Genomic DNA, 17,751 nt, shown 5'->3' with positions numbered 1-17,751 from the left:
GCATAAAGAAAGAATTACAAGAAATTGCGTTAGAGACAGTTTAGAAAAAAATCAAATCATCCAAATGCTCATGCACAGGAGCTGTATCCCCAACATACTCTCTGACTTCTTCACGTGAGCTAGGCTATGTATTTCCTCTCCAATGGGATTTGGAAACTGCTATGTATCGGATCTACTTTTCCACAAAGAAATCAAATGAAATCACCATACAAAAATATGCAGACTGGTAATTCTTGATAAATTGTAAAATACCAACAGGATCTTGTGCAACAAGTGGTGTGGAATTTCATGCTTTTTCTCTTATTTTCTAGGTGAATTTCATTTTCCTTTGTCCTGTGGAGCTGGATTGTGATTTCTGTTGGGTCTAATAAAAGCTATTTGATAGAAGTACCTTTGGCACCTGTCTTTGTTCAGACCATTCACTTTGTTAGGTGGCTGGGTTTTCTTTTCCTTTTTTCCCTCCCCTTTTTTAATTAATGCGAAGTCCATTGAAACAAGAAAAGAAAATTGATCCATTTTCCCTTTCCAGCTGACATAGATCTAAGGGATTTATTCCTTTCCACCTTCTCCTCCCTACTATGTTTTATTCACAATTTTACCGGTTCTCATTCCTTAATAGGCCCAGCTCTGGGTGTTTCTATTTGATCATAATATGATGAAACCCACAAAATCCAGTATCCGTTTCCTCTGGCTTCATCATCATCATCCTTCATCAACTACTACATCCCATACTGCACTTCTCCTACCATCATTCTTTTCTTTCATTTCTATTTGTTCTTAGTATCACATAATGTGTTGATTTGGACCTGCTGAGTGGTAATAACGAGACTGCTAGGCTGCTGAGTGACTCATAGCTATGGCTGATTGACGGAACATTTCCCAGCTTGCTCCTGCATGGCTTTCTGTAAATGGAAATGAAATTATTCTTTAATTATAACCAGTATTTCATGCTACAAGGCACCAGACACACTTTCTCTCTATTTGCAATAAGACAAATTGCAATCCAATGTTGAGGTACCAGGGACCTGGGCATAGTGTGACAGACTTAAACCTAAGAGAAGCTATCACCTCTGGGGAAATATCTTAACTGGTAGCATTTGGATGGAGGAATGGGGGAATGGGAGAGTAGACAAAGCTCTGAGAAGCTTCACTGCTGTTGTTTTTTATTCAATGTCCTGTAGAGTGATTTTTCTTGCTTTTTTTTTTAATGCTTAATGATGTCTCTGAAGCAGTCATATTAAAGCCCTATTTTCTTAGCCGTTCATGTTTGTGTTGTGTTTCAACTACTGTTCATGACATGTACTTAACATTTTCAAGCAGAAGTCTTCACTCCAAACTGAAAATACCTAAATGAATAGTCCAAGGGTTGTACATGGTGTGATGAGCAAGGTCAGAGAACTTGACCCAGAGCAGTTGTCATGGTGTGGCAACTCCTTCACCAGAAGTTGTAAAGCATAATTAGATCAGCAGTATGGACCAAAAGTGTTGAAGGCAGTTTTCAGGGAGTTTTGGAAACCCAGGCTGAGAGCTGAACATGTTGAGAGATTGCTCTGTGGAACACCATGGCCCCCATCTCCAGTCTTCCTGCATTTTGCTTTTGGCAGGCAGTGCTGCCTCACTTTAAGGCCAGATAGTATTGATAAAAATACTGGCTGCATCTTGACTCTTTGAGACAGTATCTCCCAGTCTCTTCTCAATCTTAACAATGATGTTTAACCTTTTGTCTGGGAAAGGAAAAACATCATTTGGGACACTACCTCTGAAAAGTCTTAACAAAGCACTCGCAAAAAATGAATGCTCTATCCCTAGACTGTTTAGGTAAGCCAAAGCCCACCTGGAGCTGAATATTGATAAGGCATGTAGATGGCAGCAAGAAGGTCTCCTATAGGTGTATCAGCAGCAACGATACAGAAATATGGAAACACCGCTGAATGGGAGAGAGACCCAGTGAAAAAAGACACAGAAACTGCTGAGGTATTCGTTAACCTTCACCTAGGTTTGTACTGCTAAGACAGCCATTAAAGAACCACAGGCATCTGAGACCAGAGGGAATGACTTTTGCTTCATACCTAGAAGGGATTTCTCTGTAAATCAGAGGCCTGGGGGACCGAAGCCCTGCAAAGAAGCCACAGACCACTCACTGCTACTCTGAAGCAACTGATGCTTTGAGAAAGGAGGATCCTTCAGTGCCTGGTCTCACTATGATAAGATAAAACTGGTTGAGGAAACACACAGATGTTAACTTTAGTAATGGGAATTTCAGGATACCGACAGGAAGATGGATCAGAAAAGTATGAAACCTATGAAATCAAAATGTTTAGATTCACTGTTTCCTGTCACTAACATGTGCTGCCTACAGCCTATACTCTCAGATCCAGGGTCTCGCTTGATTACACCTACAGGCTTAACAACATTTCTGTGCAGTGAATGTTCATTCTATTTGTGTAATAATGACTGTGTAATTCTACTATATTTAAATTATCTCCAAGAATCTTGTTCATTCTTTTTCTGTAAGGCAGACACAATAAGTGCTGTTACCATTTTACTGTCTAAAAAAAGCAGGAAGAGTGAAAATGCAACAATAAGTTCAAGGTGACAAAACATGTTTGCAGCAAAGTAAGTCACTTGATTTTTCTGTTTACTGTGTGAGGATGTACATGTTTCCTAAAGTCGAACTATAACTAGAAAAAATCTATGAGATTTATTGCATTGCACCTGACAATTGCTTTGTCCAGCTCCATGTATTGTCTTCTAATTTGATGAAACAGAAACAAAGTCATCTTCAATAAAAAAGACTCATCTTCTGTGCACAGAAAAGAATGCTACATCTAATCTAAAAAAATGGAATTGCTAGCAAGGAGCTGGAGCCTGGAAGTATGTGAAGACAAGGAAGAGACTGCAATTAGCTGAAGGGGGAAAACTGATAAAAAGAAATAAAAAGGCACAAACAACTTTTTTTTAATGTTTTCAGCTGATTAATATAACAATCTGGAAATGATCAATATGGTGTTTGGGCCATTAATAAAACTTGTCATTCCACTTCCGTAATCTTAAACATAGTGCCAAGGAAGATTATTTTTTACCAAACTTTCTGCAGCGCCTGGTCTAAGGAAATTATGCTGCTTATTTTTTTTCCTTTTTACTAAAAGAAGACATTGCAGGTCTCTTTATCCTGAAAGTATTCTACCCTTTCAGCTGTACATGATTATATTATCTTTTTATGAAGAAATACACAGTATATACGCTCAAACAGTGTCACTAATCATGCACTTCCTCTAAACCAGCAAGATGACCTCAAGGTGACTTTCATTTCACTAGATATGAAAGCCACTTCACTCATGTCAGGACGTATGACCTTGAGTCTTATTGAGGCATAATTACACATGCACAATTAGTTCTGTGGAGTTTAACTCATTTCATTGGACAAGGGCATGTGACACTCTCATAAAACAGGCCCTGATCTAACTGATGGCCTGATTTCAGAGATCAGAAACATGAAAGTCCACAACACCACCACTTCATTTATTCACGTGTCTACAACATTCTGATCTGAGCCATAACCAAAACCAGCACTGTTAACATACTAATATTATTAGAATCATATTTTTTTATAGGCATTTTCAGCAGCAGATATTCAAACATTACCTAAAGTAGTTCAGATCTACCAGGACCAATTTGAGATGCAGAAATACATGTCTGTGAGCAGGAAATGACCTGCCCAAGATCACACAGTTGCAGAATCCCATGCAAGCCACTATTCTCTAACTAGAGCTCTGTGTAATGTTTCTAAACTGCAGCACAATTGTGGTGGGTTGACACATCCATCCACTCTCAGCCCCTCTTCTCTACAGAACAGGTGGAGAAAATAGGATGGAGAAGGTCTTGGGAGATAAAAGTCCCTTCAAACACAAACTGTTCTTCAGTTCTCTGAAAATGGGATTAGGATATAATAGGAAGACAGCAGTGACTGCAGTTCTCAATTTTCCTATTCTTGTTCTACCCCAACTGACCTTGATCCCTCCCTTTCTCACATTTGGCCCTTCCCTTACATGTCCCATAACAATTTTCATACAGCCCCAAATTCCCTCAAAACATTCCATAAGCAGCTTTATGAAACCCCACAACCCCCCTCAAATATCCAATAATCAGTTTGCTTTTTCCTGAGGAACATATGGGAAACTTGTTTCCTCCCTTCTTATCAATTACAAAATTCTGGTTGAACCCTCTAAAGGCTTTACTCATTTGTTCAACAGCCCCTCAGTCAGTGACCTGAGAGCTCAAGTCTGTGCTGTTGTCTGTTATCTCTTGTTTTCCTTAGGGCTTGTATATCTAGGTGTTTAATTTATTACTTTTCCTGCCTCTTATCTTTTTCTGTTATCTTTGTCTCTTGCGCTGATAACCGTTAACCAGATGTCCTTACATTCTACATATCTTTGCATCAGTCAGTGCTTGGATTAAAGAGTTTGAATCAAAAAGAAAAAGACACGAAGTGTATAGTAGACCTGAAAGCATGCTAAAGGCTTTGGCTCCAGGGGCTCAGCTCAACAGCTGAATCCTGGATTTCATTTTGCAAGAGGTGTCAAACCTCCTTCCTATGTTTATCAGCTATTTATATACATCACAGGAAAGACCAAGGCTATGTGGAAATAGGAGTGTGCTGTGTATTCAATATGCAATGAGATGTGTAAAAATAAGAGCTTGTCCCAGTCTCATGACACTGACAATGAAATTACACAATGACAGAAAATAGTACATTTCTATTTTATGGCTAGGCGTCTGGGCCACAGAAGCTGACTGGCTAATACTAAATCACACAGAATTTTATGACAGACTTATAATTGGACCTTTCTCCCTCAAGTCTCAACCTAGTGATTCAGACACATCAGAAAATCCCCAAAATCACATTTGGAACCTTCCCCAAGTATAAGGGTACCAATTTAAACATGAAATCAATGGTCTTCCTAGTACACTCAGCTTCCCATAAGGCTTACCAAGAGTTTCTTATTCTTTCAGAGTCCAAAAGGGTCTTCAAAGCTTCTACCCACAAAGAAATCCTTCACATTGTTCCCAAAGCAGCACAGAGCTGACTTAGGGGCACTTTTGTACCAGTTTATGCTGCAATGAGAAGATCGCACCCAGCTCTAGTTAAAGAAGAAAGAGCAGAAGAGAAATAAAGACACAAAGCAGCACAGAGCTGACTTAGGGGCACTTTTGTACCAGTTTATGCTGCAATGAGAAGATCGCACCCAGCTCTAGTTAAAGAAGAAAGAGCAGAAGAGAAATAAAGACACATTTTCACTCTGTTTTACCAACATGACCTAAATTAAATTAGCACTGGCATGCCAGCACATTCCTCAGTCACCAATGACTTTGCTGTATTGCTGTGCCTGTGCTGTTACATGCAACGACGTCTGCACCACCCTTCACAGTCAGCTACTTGGCTGTCATGTGCATAATCCGCTCATCTTCACTTCACTGCCTGTGAAGTCAACAGTCTGTCTGAGGGCAGGCAGCTTCAAAGACTAGGAAGATAAACCAATAAATTAATGCTAAGTTATGCTTTGTGGTATCAGTGACTCTTAATGATCCCTCATCTGCTGGCTGTGATCTCTTCTGCACTCACCCAACCTTGATTGTGGCCAAATGCTCAGCAACAGCCATTGAGCTCATAGAGAAATCCAGGCTTAAGCCCTTCCAAGCCTCTTCCAAAATACAGAGTAATTGATTCTCAGTGCCCTACCTTCTCTCTTCCTTAAAGATGACACTGGAAAATCTTACTGTAAATTATACAGCATGATGACCTGTTAATTTATCCTTATATCCTGCTCACAACAATGCAAAAGGTGTGGAGAAGAAGCTGGCTGAGCATTCATTGCTAATAATTGTGATGCAACCAACAGAGCCCTCCAGATGATCTTCTTCAGAGATTTCCATCCTGTTGATGATTTCATATGAACTTTGTGTAAATGCAAGTGTTGCTGCTGATCTGCATTTTTGTTTTGTTGATATTAGCACATTAAAAAAGTGTGTGATTGTACGATATTGCTTTGTTGCTAAGTGATGATTCCTGAATACATGTTGGCAAAGCCAATGCAAGCAGAGCAAACTGATTTGGCCAGAGTCTGTAAATTCCCCGTTGCTTCATAAAAAAAAAATAAATCATTTTCTTGTTGAAGAACTATTGGAAAAGGAATAGAAACTTGTAGTTTCAATGACTTTTTAACTGTAGGTCTTACTAAATTGAAAGTTGATTTATCTGAAAAATTGCTTATTGTTTGCATTGGGTTTGCTTGTCAAGGTTTTGGTAGCCGGGTTCTACAGGGGTGGCTTTTGTAAGAAGCTGACAGAAGCTTCCCCCATGTCCAATTCCAGCTGGCTCCAAGATGGACCCACCTTTGGCCAAACCCATCGATGATGGTGGTGGTGCCTCTGGGATAACATACTTGAGAAGGGGGAAAAAAAAACCCTGCACAGCAGCAATTGAAGTGGGGGAGAGAGGAATGAGACTATGTGAAACAGCCCTGCAGGTGCCAAGGTCAGAGGGGAGGGGTGGGGGGAAGGTATTTTAAGATTTGTTTTTATTTTTCATTATTCTGCTCTGATTTGATTGGTAATAAATTAAGCTAATTTCCCCAAGCCAAGTCTGGTTTGCCCATGATGATAACTGGTGAGTGATGTCTCCCTGTCCTCATCTCAACTCATGAACCTTTCTTTATATTTTCTCTCCTCTGTCCAGTTGAGGAAGGGAGTGATAGAGCGGCTTTGGTGGGCACCTGCCTACAGCAGGGTCAGTCCACCACATTGTTGCTCACAATCAAGTTTTGTTTAATCTTTAAATTAAGCTAATATTTTAAATGAACAGCCATTACTAAGTGATCTTCTCAATCTTATCGATCAATCAACTTGTTATATGAAGTCGATTTAGTAGTGAAAATTACAAAGTGTGTCTTTGGGTATCAGTTTAATCCAAAGAACTAGAGATGCTATTATGCTCTCATTGTAACTATGCAGCCATTTTCATACCTCTTTTTTTTACCCCACTGAGTTTTACTTTTAATTTTATCTTATTTTTAAATTGCTCAGATTTGGCACACTTGTTTTGGTGATGATTGTAAATCCCTATAATAATATCTTTAAATGTGGTACAAATATCTTTAAAGACAGATGCATGCTCACTGATGTGAAGAAAGAATAATAAAACCTGAAAACTGGAAGGTTATGATGAAGGAATAGACATCTTGCTGGAAATGTTTGATAATTGTTTCATGCCCTAACTACTGTTCTTACTCTTCACAGGTGCAGGTGCTGCCGTTATCAGTTAGTACTTGGCTATGGCTAAAATGCTTTAGTTTATCCCATTAGGCATGGATAACAACTGTTATCAATTCATGGGCAGGCCTTAGCTCAAATTTAAGGCATCTACATGTAGTTATCTGTAGCGGGTGGCTAAGCTCCAGGCACCAGAAAAAATGAAAATCTAATCAATGGCTTTAATATGAAACCAGCTGGAAGATGTTTTAACCTGGTTTGAGCAACGTGTTCTCCTAAGGCACCACTCATTTTAGTGAGTGAAAAGTTTCCTCTTGACTTTCGACGAAGCTGAATCATGGGTTAGCCCCAGATAGCAGCCAGGCACCACACAGCCACTCACTCCCTCCCCACCAACAGGATGGGAGAGAAAATTGGAAGGGTAAAAGTGAGAAAACTCGTGGGTTGAGAGAAGAACAGTTTAACAGGTAAAGCAAAAGCCACACACACAAGCAGAGCAAAACAAGGTATTCATTCACCAATTCCCATGGGCAGGCAGGTGTTCAGCCATCTCCAGGGCAGCAGGGCTCCATCAGGCATAATGGTGACTTGGGAAGACAAACACCATCGCTCTCAATGTCCCCCCTTCCTTCTTCTTCCCCCAGTTTCACATGCTGAGCATGACGCCATACAGTGTGGAATATCCCCTGGGTCAATTGGAATCCACTGTCCCAGCTGTGTCCCCTCCAAGCTTCTTGTGCACCTCCAGCCTGCTTGCTGGTAGGCTGGTGCTAGGAGCAGAAAAGGCCTTGGCTCTGTGTAAGCATTGCTCAGTGATAACTAAAACATCCCTGCGTTTTCAACATCATTTTGATCACATGTCCAAAACACAGCCCCATACTAGCTACTATGAAGAAAATTAACTCTATCCCAGCCAAAACCAACATATTCTCCACCACTTATTCCATAGCATTTACCTCTTGTTCAGGTCCCACACTATCCAATGCAACCTTATTGACACACAAACTCCCTCCCCCCTCTTCCCATCCTTTAATATAATGTACAGCTATCATTCCCTTAGTCTATGGCCAGCCCTATCAGTCCTTTAAAACGTTCATAAAATGTCCCCAAATGTCCACAAGATGTCCGCTGAGTTCATTTAGTGCATAACTTTGGGCTCCATCTGTTATAGTGGCCACTCAGGACAGAAGAGGTGGTGTGTTGCATGGAGTTATTGGGCACCAAAGTCAGCTCAGGTCAGGTCACTGCTGCACTTGCACTGTTTCTTTGTAAGACTTGGCCTTCACTGTTTTGAGTGGTTCCTGCTATAGTAATGCTTATAACAAGTAACTAAGATCATGGCTTCCAACAATTTAAGGGTATTTCTATTACAGTCTCCACCCCTGGTCCCGCTGGCTCAGGTTATAGGGTTTAACGTTGCAATGTACTCCTCCCCTTGCCTCTGCTCTGGCTTGGACTTATCCACAGACTGCAGTCCTTTAGGGATGTACCTGCTCCAAGTGGAGCTTATCCATGAGCCACAGCCTCTCCAGGGCTATACTTGCTGTGACATAGGCTTATCCACAGCCACAGTCATTCTGGGGTGCACATGTTCCAGCATGGCCTTATCCATGGGCCACAATATCATCAGAGGTACATCTGCTGTGGCATAGACATAACCACAGCCACAGATGTGTCAAGAGGTACCTGCTCTGGTGTGGACACATTCACATCCACAGATGCTTCAGGGTGTCCTGCTCCCACATGGACTCATCCACAGGTCACAGTCCCTTCGACACCAGCTCACAGTGGAGTTCCAGCCTGCCCAGTGCAGCAGCACAGGAACAGCAGCGATGCCCCGGCCATCTACCAGCACAGGTACATTACTGCTGTTATCAGAACATTCCCAGGCACAGCAGATAAGCTGACAAGCAGCACAGCAGTACAGTGAGCTCTGAAAGCAAAAAGCAGCCACTAACGAGCACTAGACTAATGTAGAGTAAGGCAAGCAAGACCCATGGCAAGCAATTAATATCTAATAGCTAAACAGCAATAACAGCTATAAATTTGATCTAGCATATTTCAATCAAATCTGTTGTTTTCTTGAACCCCTCAAGCCCCATGTTAGGTGCCAAAAAGGGCTGTTGTGATTTAACCCTAGTAGACAACTAAGCACTGAGTGCTGTTTGTATGGAAATTCACAGATCCTGCTCTTTGAAAACATCTGAGTGCATCTGAGTGCCTTTACACAGATAGTTGGGTGATTACATTAGATTACATTTACATACTTTAAAATCAAATATGGAGTGTGTCCTAAGTTGAGACATCATTCCTGCAAAGTAATGGTATCCAGGACATACATACACTGCCCTAAAAAAAGTGAGTTTGTCCCTTTCCTGGTATTTGGGGTTTTTTTGACTAATGCTAAGGAACCAGAGCCAACCTCATTTTTTAGAAGATAGGATATGTTTATCCTTTTCTGTCCATCTCCATTATAGCGCAAAGAGAGCATGAGCTGCACCAGCACTTATCTAGTAATGCATTTACTCATTAGCCCTGGGGTAAATAAATGACTGCATGCTAAGGCATGGAAAATTTAGGTCTTTCTTGATGTTTAACATACTAATCATTACTTTTTGGCTCGAAAATGTCTTCTTTTCCTGCTGACCCTTCCTAATTTTCCAATTACTCAGGGCAAAAGAATAAAAACAAAAATAAAAACAATGCTATTTCTCTGCTGCATGGGGAAATTCAAAACCCAGTTTAATTCTCATGTCTAAAGTTCATGTCTAAAGTTCTTTGATAATACAGCCTGTAACCAAGGGAATTGCTTAATTCTGTTCAGTTTGCTCATCCCCACTCACACCCTTAATGAGTTCCTGCATAAATTAAGCTATAATTAATAGTGTGACATTTCGGACCACGTGTTGTGGATTTTAGAGTTAAGATTTCCTGATGGAATCCAATCCATGTGTTTAGTTTCTCCTTGTTTACTATAACAGTTTCTCAAGTTTTTTTCACACCAAAGTGCTTGCAATGTGGTTCCATGCATAGTAATCAGATCAGGGTAAGGTTATGTAAGAAGAAAGAACTTCACTTTCATCCTCTCTAAGTAATAGATGAGCAAGTCAGACAGGAAATCAGTGTGCTTTCAAACAGGGTATATTTAAAAATTCATGATGCAATGGTATCTTATGCTATCTCGGTTTAGAGGAAAAAGCATGGTTTGATAAAGAGGCTTCCTATACCCTAAGCAAAATGGTAACACAACTGCAAGCGTACAGCATGAAACAGAACCACTGACAGTATCATAGAATCTCAGAATCACAGAATCATTTAGGTTGGAAAAGACCTTTAAGATCGAGTCCAACCGTAAACCCAAAACTGCCAAGTCCACCACTAAACCATGTCCCTAAGTGCCAAGTCTACACATTCATTCAATCTATCTCTCTTCTTTAAAGCTGGATCTCAGATCACATGAGAAGAAAGCAAAATAATGCAATCAAGTGGGCTGCAAAGCTTAGTGTCATTTTAATTTACATCACACTGCATAGACCATCACATTGCTTGCAATGATAACATTGCATTGACAGATAAAGGAACTACCTGTTTAATTACAAAGGTGTCTTGGGGGAAGACCCCTTCCTTGAGTTCTGGACAGGCTGAATTCTTCTCAATTTATTAATCCTATTATTAATCATCCTGTTGAGAATGGCTATTTATCAAGCAATGAATCTCCCAACATGGCTTACATAACTTGAACTTAAAGAGCCCTGAATGATCCCTGAAGGATAAAGACACATAAGTCTTTGCTTTCCTGGGTCAGGACTAAAATATGGAACTACCACTAAGTCCACAATGGTTAGGTTTTCACCTGCTGCAATAAATCAGGGGAAGAGCAACAAGAGAAGAAAGCAGAAAGGTTTCTCTCAGGTTCCCCTCAGTGTTCAGGGAAGCAGGCAGCACAATGGCCCATCCTGGAGAAGAGGACTTGGTTGCAGCCCTTCCAGCAGTGGTGTTCTTGACCTGCATTCACATGGAGTCCTGGCAGAGCTGTAGAGTGGAGCTCCCACATAGTTTGCCTCTCCTCAGGTGGCAAGCAGGTGACTTAATGGGCTTGGAGCCTAACCCAATTAAGGACCTGCTCCAAGTTCCTACAAATCAGAAGAATAAAAGGAGGAGGACTATAGAAGAGGTGCTGGCTGAGACAACCTTCCTGACAGAGGCGCTAACTGGAAGTCAGCACCAGTCCTGGTGACTGGAGACACCTCTACTGCTTGTATTACTAAGCAGAGCACTCTCATGTGTGGGTAATAGAATGGGCACTGCTTCCCACTGAGGAGGGGCAGTGGGGAAATGCTTTTGATGTCAGCACATCTATTTACACATCTGGTATTCAGGAGACTCCACTGGCTTTAATGAAGAAAAGAAGATGCATTGCGTGGTGAGGGAAGTTTGCCCTGCTGGCATCATAACTCTCCATCTGTTCTGCAGGCAGAATAAAAGCTTTGGTGTCGAGAGCAGTGACATCAACATTAAATGTACTTTTTTCTCTCTTTTTTTAGAAAAAAATAAATAAATAAAAAGAATCAGAAAGAAGCAGATAAAAGTGCCTTTCCAGAGGCACTTCTCCTCTGAAGAGAGAAAACAGTCTGGGTGGATGCTGAGTTGAAAGAATTCAAGAGTGAATGTCAGTTAACAGTGATTTGGCTTGAATGATACCTTCCCAGAGGAAAGAGGTAACTCATAAAACTTTCCTTCTGGAAGCTTTCAGATTCCAGCTAATTAATTGCAGTGAGGTATCTTTTAAACTAGGGGTGCACCAAGGCAGATCCAGTTGCTTCTGAAACTCCTACTGTTGCCAAGTCTTGCTTTTACTACTTTAAAAACCAGCTCCAAAATATATCAGTGCAAAAATCCTTGAGGGTGTAAAGATAATGCAGAAATACAGAATTTTTTTAATGAAAAATATCTCAATGAAGAGAAGAAGGGAAGGGAGCAGAGGAAAATAGGTCTTGCTCTGAAGCTTTCAAACTTGTATGACTTGGAATAAAGCTCTGTGCCCTGCAGGCTCAAAGCCTGCTGAGCGTTGGAGCTGGTATGCCAGCTGAACAGTCTAGGGTGACCCCATCACCCTCCCTGCTTTAAATTTATCACCTTACAGGTCTTCGGGGCCTTGCCTCCTATTGGCCATACTTACCTGACTTGGAGAGCATTGCTTTTTCCTGTGTCTGCTTCATCTGACACACACTCCATGGGCTGGGATTTGTCCTCCACTGAATGTTCCTGCTTTTGTTGTGTACAAAACCTGGGGTTTTTGTAACACAGCCTGGGCACAATGGTCTATTGACTGAGCAGGAGAAAGGTTCATAGGCTCCAACAGTTGCATGAGGCTGCGGGATGCTACAGGGAGGGCCAACATCATCTGAGTGTCTTTCCAAGCAAAATGCAAACTGATGTGTTTGTTTGACTTTGCTCTCTCATGGCAACTCCCTCAAATGCACAAGCTGACTTGTGCTTATTATTTGCATGTGAAACCAAGTAAATAAGAAATTCTCCTCAATAACCTTCAGCTTTGTTCCTGATGACAAAGCTGGCATAGGTGGGGTACATCTATACTGTTTTACATGGATTAACAAATAGAGATAGACTTCTCATTACAGTTTATTAACTCCACTTGAAAAAGCTATATTGACAAAGACACTTTTTAAGTAGCAGTTGAAGCTCATGACAAAACCGTTACAGGGTATCCTGCCAAACCAAACAAGAGCCAATATTGCTGTTTGTTTCTTTTTGATTTTCACTGCTATTTTAGCCTACAATAAGACCACAGTTTTTCTCATGCTGGGTAGATTAACCCAGATTAACCTTTACCAGGTTTCTGGATCATATAGAATATGTTCAAATACCAGGGTGATAGCTAACCTTAGAAAAACCTTGATGCGTAGCTTGTAATTCATGTGCAATACAGCATGAAAGATTGAAGTCAGTGGCAAGCAGTTTTGTTTTGAATCTGTATCCCTCACAAGAAAGGAAAACTAAGCAAAACAAGAGTGTGCAATGACCTAAATAAGCTGTATTTTATCATGCTTGGAAATGAAAATAAAAGTGGAACGTTCATGTTTATACCCCTGAGCCCTACAGAGCCACAGATGGAGGTTGCCACTTTGAATTTTTAAATGAACGTTGTTCCTTAAAAAGTGCAGAGGAATAACTGGTAGCAGAAAACTTGTTCAACTATAAATGGTGTCATTCTGTTAGAAAGATGTAGGAAAAAAAAGAGATAATAATGATTATCACAAAGTGGGAGAATAAGGTGGAAAAATAAACTATAATTTCAAAGCCATAAAAGCACTTGGGAGGCAGTTTTTTTATCCACCTTTTTCTTTTTGTACTTTTGCACATCAGAGCAGAGAGATTTCAATAGAAAGACAGTTTGAAAAGACTGATGAGAGCTAACAGGACCAGAGTTTTCTTTTACAAGTGACTGTGCATTTTGATTTAATATTCAGGCTTAACAGATGCAAAAGTGTAAAACTTACAATTCTGATTCAAGAGAGAGCCCAGAGGATTGGTAATGTAAGGACTCTGAGCTGACACTTGTACAGCCCGGGGTGGCTCCACTCAGCCTCACCACCACTTTCCATGCTCACATTTCTGCCTGAGATAGCTGCCTTCTTGGGGTACAGCTAAACAGGCTGTCCCAGCTGCTTCAATTGACAGAGCTCACAGGCTAAAATCGGTCCTGACTTACTTTAAAACACGAGCTTATAGATGGCAGAGAGTCAGCAGCTCCTGCAAGAGCAGGTAAATCATTTCTGCAGATTTCTTTAAAGCAAGTGGTCAGAATAACAACTGGGGTCAGGAAATACCACTGTTGATCTGAGTTGAGTTGTATTCCTTCCTGAAACAGAGGAGGGAAATATGCCCATATTCAAGGAAGCACCTAGATGTGTGTTTACATTAAGCACGTGCTTAACCTCTTTGATTAGAATAGAGTTTAAATGTACATTTAAATATAAGCATATGTGTATGGCACTTCACAGAAGGCATGCAGTTTTGAATCAGAGTCTAAGGTAATTAAGACAGCCAGCTCATCCTGAATATAGCTTCATTGAAGTCAAGAATACACTTTTATTCTTACTGATAAAGAGCACCAAATTTGTACGATGTAAATGTTCCATAAACTACCCCAATAGCTAATTCCTGCAATGAAATCCAAATCTCTTGATATGGGAAAAGCAGGATGAAATCTAATATAATAAACCCTCTATACACAATCCTGATAGCACAATTTTCTCAAAATCAGACAAGCAGTTGAAGATTTTACCTAACTAAAATGTTCTTCTGAGTTTGAATACGATCTCAGTGATTCCATGATCAATGAATTACATCGTGATGGTGAAGCTGCAGTAGATCTTGGCAAAGAGAGGTTAAATGTGGCAACAGCTAGTTCAGCCTAGGACTAAACCCTATGTGAGTCCACACTAATGCAGCAGCCATGCTCACAGTCATCTTTGTAAACAGTGTTAAATCCATCAAGATCCTGTTTAATACTCTGTAACTGCAGGGCAAAAGAAAGTCCTAAAACACCAAGCAAGAGCCCAAGTGGCCTATTTTTGCAACACATTCAATAAATATTTAGTATTTTTAAGAACTAGTGTGCAAATGCTTTCAATGGGAAACCTCAAGCATATAGTGATGACAGCAACATGAAATGCCTTCTTTTGTCTTTTTGTGAGGGTTGCAAAAGTGAAAAGCAGCATAGCTATGTGCTTCTCTGCTATGTGCTTCTTTGCTACCTGCTTGGGAGACCCAAATTTTCCTATCTGAATGTATTTAGCTCAATTTTCTGACAAATCCATGGACTCTCAGCTATTCCCTAAATTTTCCGAACATTCCTACCTCTTCTTCATTTTCCCCTTAGCATCTCAATGATTCTTTGGTTCACTCTGCTTATTCAGTGCTTATACCAAGCTCTCTTCTTTACTCTATTTTTCTGGCGGTTATTTATACCTATATTACAGTTTATAACCCTGCAGGCAGTCTCTTCAGTCTGCCTAGCAGAATTGCCATTGCAAATTTTGATGGCTTCTCACATGTAACCAATATCAATAGCAAAATCCTTTGGGATTTTTGTGAAGTCTTCCGGAATCAAAGCTTCTGAGGGTCAGAAGGAGACATATTTTCCCATTTATGTTCAAATTCCTGGTAGTGTCCAGGATGTAAAGAGGTGGTCATCAATGGTGTGGCACTTAGAATATGCAGAACTTTCTGAGACTCATTCTTTGGATACACCTGTCCCAGCACTGTCTCTCAGTTTCTAAAGCTGAATACATTTAGTCCCACTCTACCAAGCCTTAGTCTTGGGCCTTGATCGTGTGCATGATTCCAGTGCAGTTCAATACTTGAAACAGTGATATGTGGCTTGAATGCTATTGTAAATGGGGTGGGAGTCTTTGACTAGCTTGAGTTAGAACTAAGTATTAGAGCTTGCACCTAGGATGGCGTGAAAATAGCAGAGAACTTATTCCTGGGAATGGCTTTCTCATGGATACCTAAACCATAGGAAGACAAAAAGATGCATTCTTATACCAATGAGAAATGGTCCTCATCTTCTCTTTGCAGGCACTGAGGGCAAGCTAGCTTGGTGGTGGCAAACACGTGGATTATGGCTTCCAGCAGTGTCCTTGCCCCTTTCAGATCCATGTGCCTGGCCTGAGAGGCTTGGCTTCATACACAATCATCATTCTATTAAGTCTGAAAGGAGATGTGGATTTTGCAGTGTTAAAGAGTTTGAGCTCCACAGCTCATCTCTTAAAGCAGGAAAAAACTCAGTGCACTATCTCGGCCCCCCAGCAGCTTTGAGACGTGGCACTGCAGTGTTTTACAATCATCCTTTGTGCGCCACAGCAATTTTCTCATGATTTCCTCACTTGAGTTCCCAGCCTCTTGTAACAGCTGGGTTACAGGAGGAATGATTTGGCCCCAAGGTCTCCTGTGACCACTCCTTCTTACATTGCACTTCTGCTCCCTCCCTTTGGAAAAGGAGTTACACTGGCTGCAGCTTTCATCTTCATTCCTATTCAGTCTTTAGCAGTTCCCCTTTGATGCTTCCTGCCATCTCTCTCTTTCTTGCTGTGCTTTGACGGCTTGCTACTGCAGGCACAAGTAAGACCATGCTGTGATGAGCTTCCTCAAAGCAATGTCTTGCTGGTAACAGGTATCTCTGCAGTGGAAGCTGGCAGCATACTGCTGCAGGGAGACAATATGCTCCTCTCTGTCTTTTCAGATTCATCCTCCCTCGAGACTCACAAGGGCACCCCTCTTGACCAGAAATGTCAAAACACAGTTTGAAGCTGGCAGTAGATAAACTCTGACAGGGTTCAAATCTGCAAGCCCTGAGAACAGTTGCTTGCATTGATGTGCTTCCTGAAGGTCTGCATCTGCATTAGGAGTGCTGCTGATCTCTCCACTCAAAAGTTTAGTGTTTAAAAAGGTACCATGGTGAAACACAGAGAGGTGGCATTATTCCATTTCTGAGTTTCTGAAACTCTTAAAACAAAGCCTAAAAGAGGAGTGTTTTCTATCCTGAGAGATGAAACATTAAAACGACAACAACAACAAAAGAGCAAAGGGTCTAAATGCATATGCAGAAAAAATACAAACCAACAAAATAATTGAGAGAAGGAGTGTATATTACTTTAAAAAATCAAGAGTGAGGAGCTGAAATGTCTTCAAGTGCAAGAGGTCTCGCAGTGAACAGAATGAACAACACTCAAAACACACTAGATTGGAGGAAATTTTCTCATGCCTTCTGTTTACTCTCAGGAAAATGCAGTTCCTGCTTTAACTCAGCAAACACCACGAGCTGTAAAAGAGTGAAACATTATTCTGCTCTCTAGGGCTGAGCAATGTCAGGATAGGAAGGTTACAGGGCCAAAGAATAGCCAGAACGTGTATGATCCCTCAGCTGATTGCCAGCTGATGTACTTGAGAGCAGCTCCTCTGTTACATCCTTAGCCTAGAGACAAGGAGAAAAGATTAATTCCGTTTGTCTTTCATAGCATAGAAAACAAACTGAATACAAAGATCCCACCTCCTACATGTCTCAGGCTTTACCAATGAAAAATAAAAGAGGGAGCAGCCCAATACACTAAAGCCTAGCAGTATTGTGGCAGATGGGCATTTGACAGCCTTTGTACATGCATAAAGCTGGAGTGGCAACTGGTTTTGAGGTGGGGCTTGAAAACATGGGGAGTTTCTGAGAAGACTAAATCATGAGAAAAGTCTTGGGGTTTGTACTGGTGGTTATGCACTCGCACAGCCTGCCAAGGGAGACGTGGGAGCTTCCTCCATGTTTTGAAGGACAAAATATAGAGAACTGGCTGTCAGAAAAGATACAGGTAGGGTCTATGATTTTTATTCCATTGAGAGATTGAAAGGCAGGAGGAAGAGCCTTGTTTCTGCTAGAATACGATTTCTTTTGAGAGAAAAATTAAT

This window comes from Strigops habroptila, chromosome 1, assembly GCF_004027225.2.
Source record: "Strigops habroptila isolate Jane chromosome 1, bStrHab1.2.pri, whole genome shotgun sequence".
NCBI lineage: Eukaryota > Metazoa > Chordata > Aves > Psittaciformes > Psittacidae > Strigops > Strigops habroptila.
Note: the sequence above shows the minus strand (reverse complement) of the source record.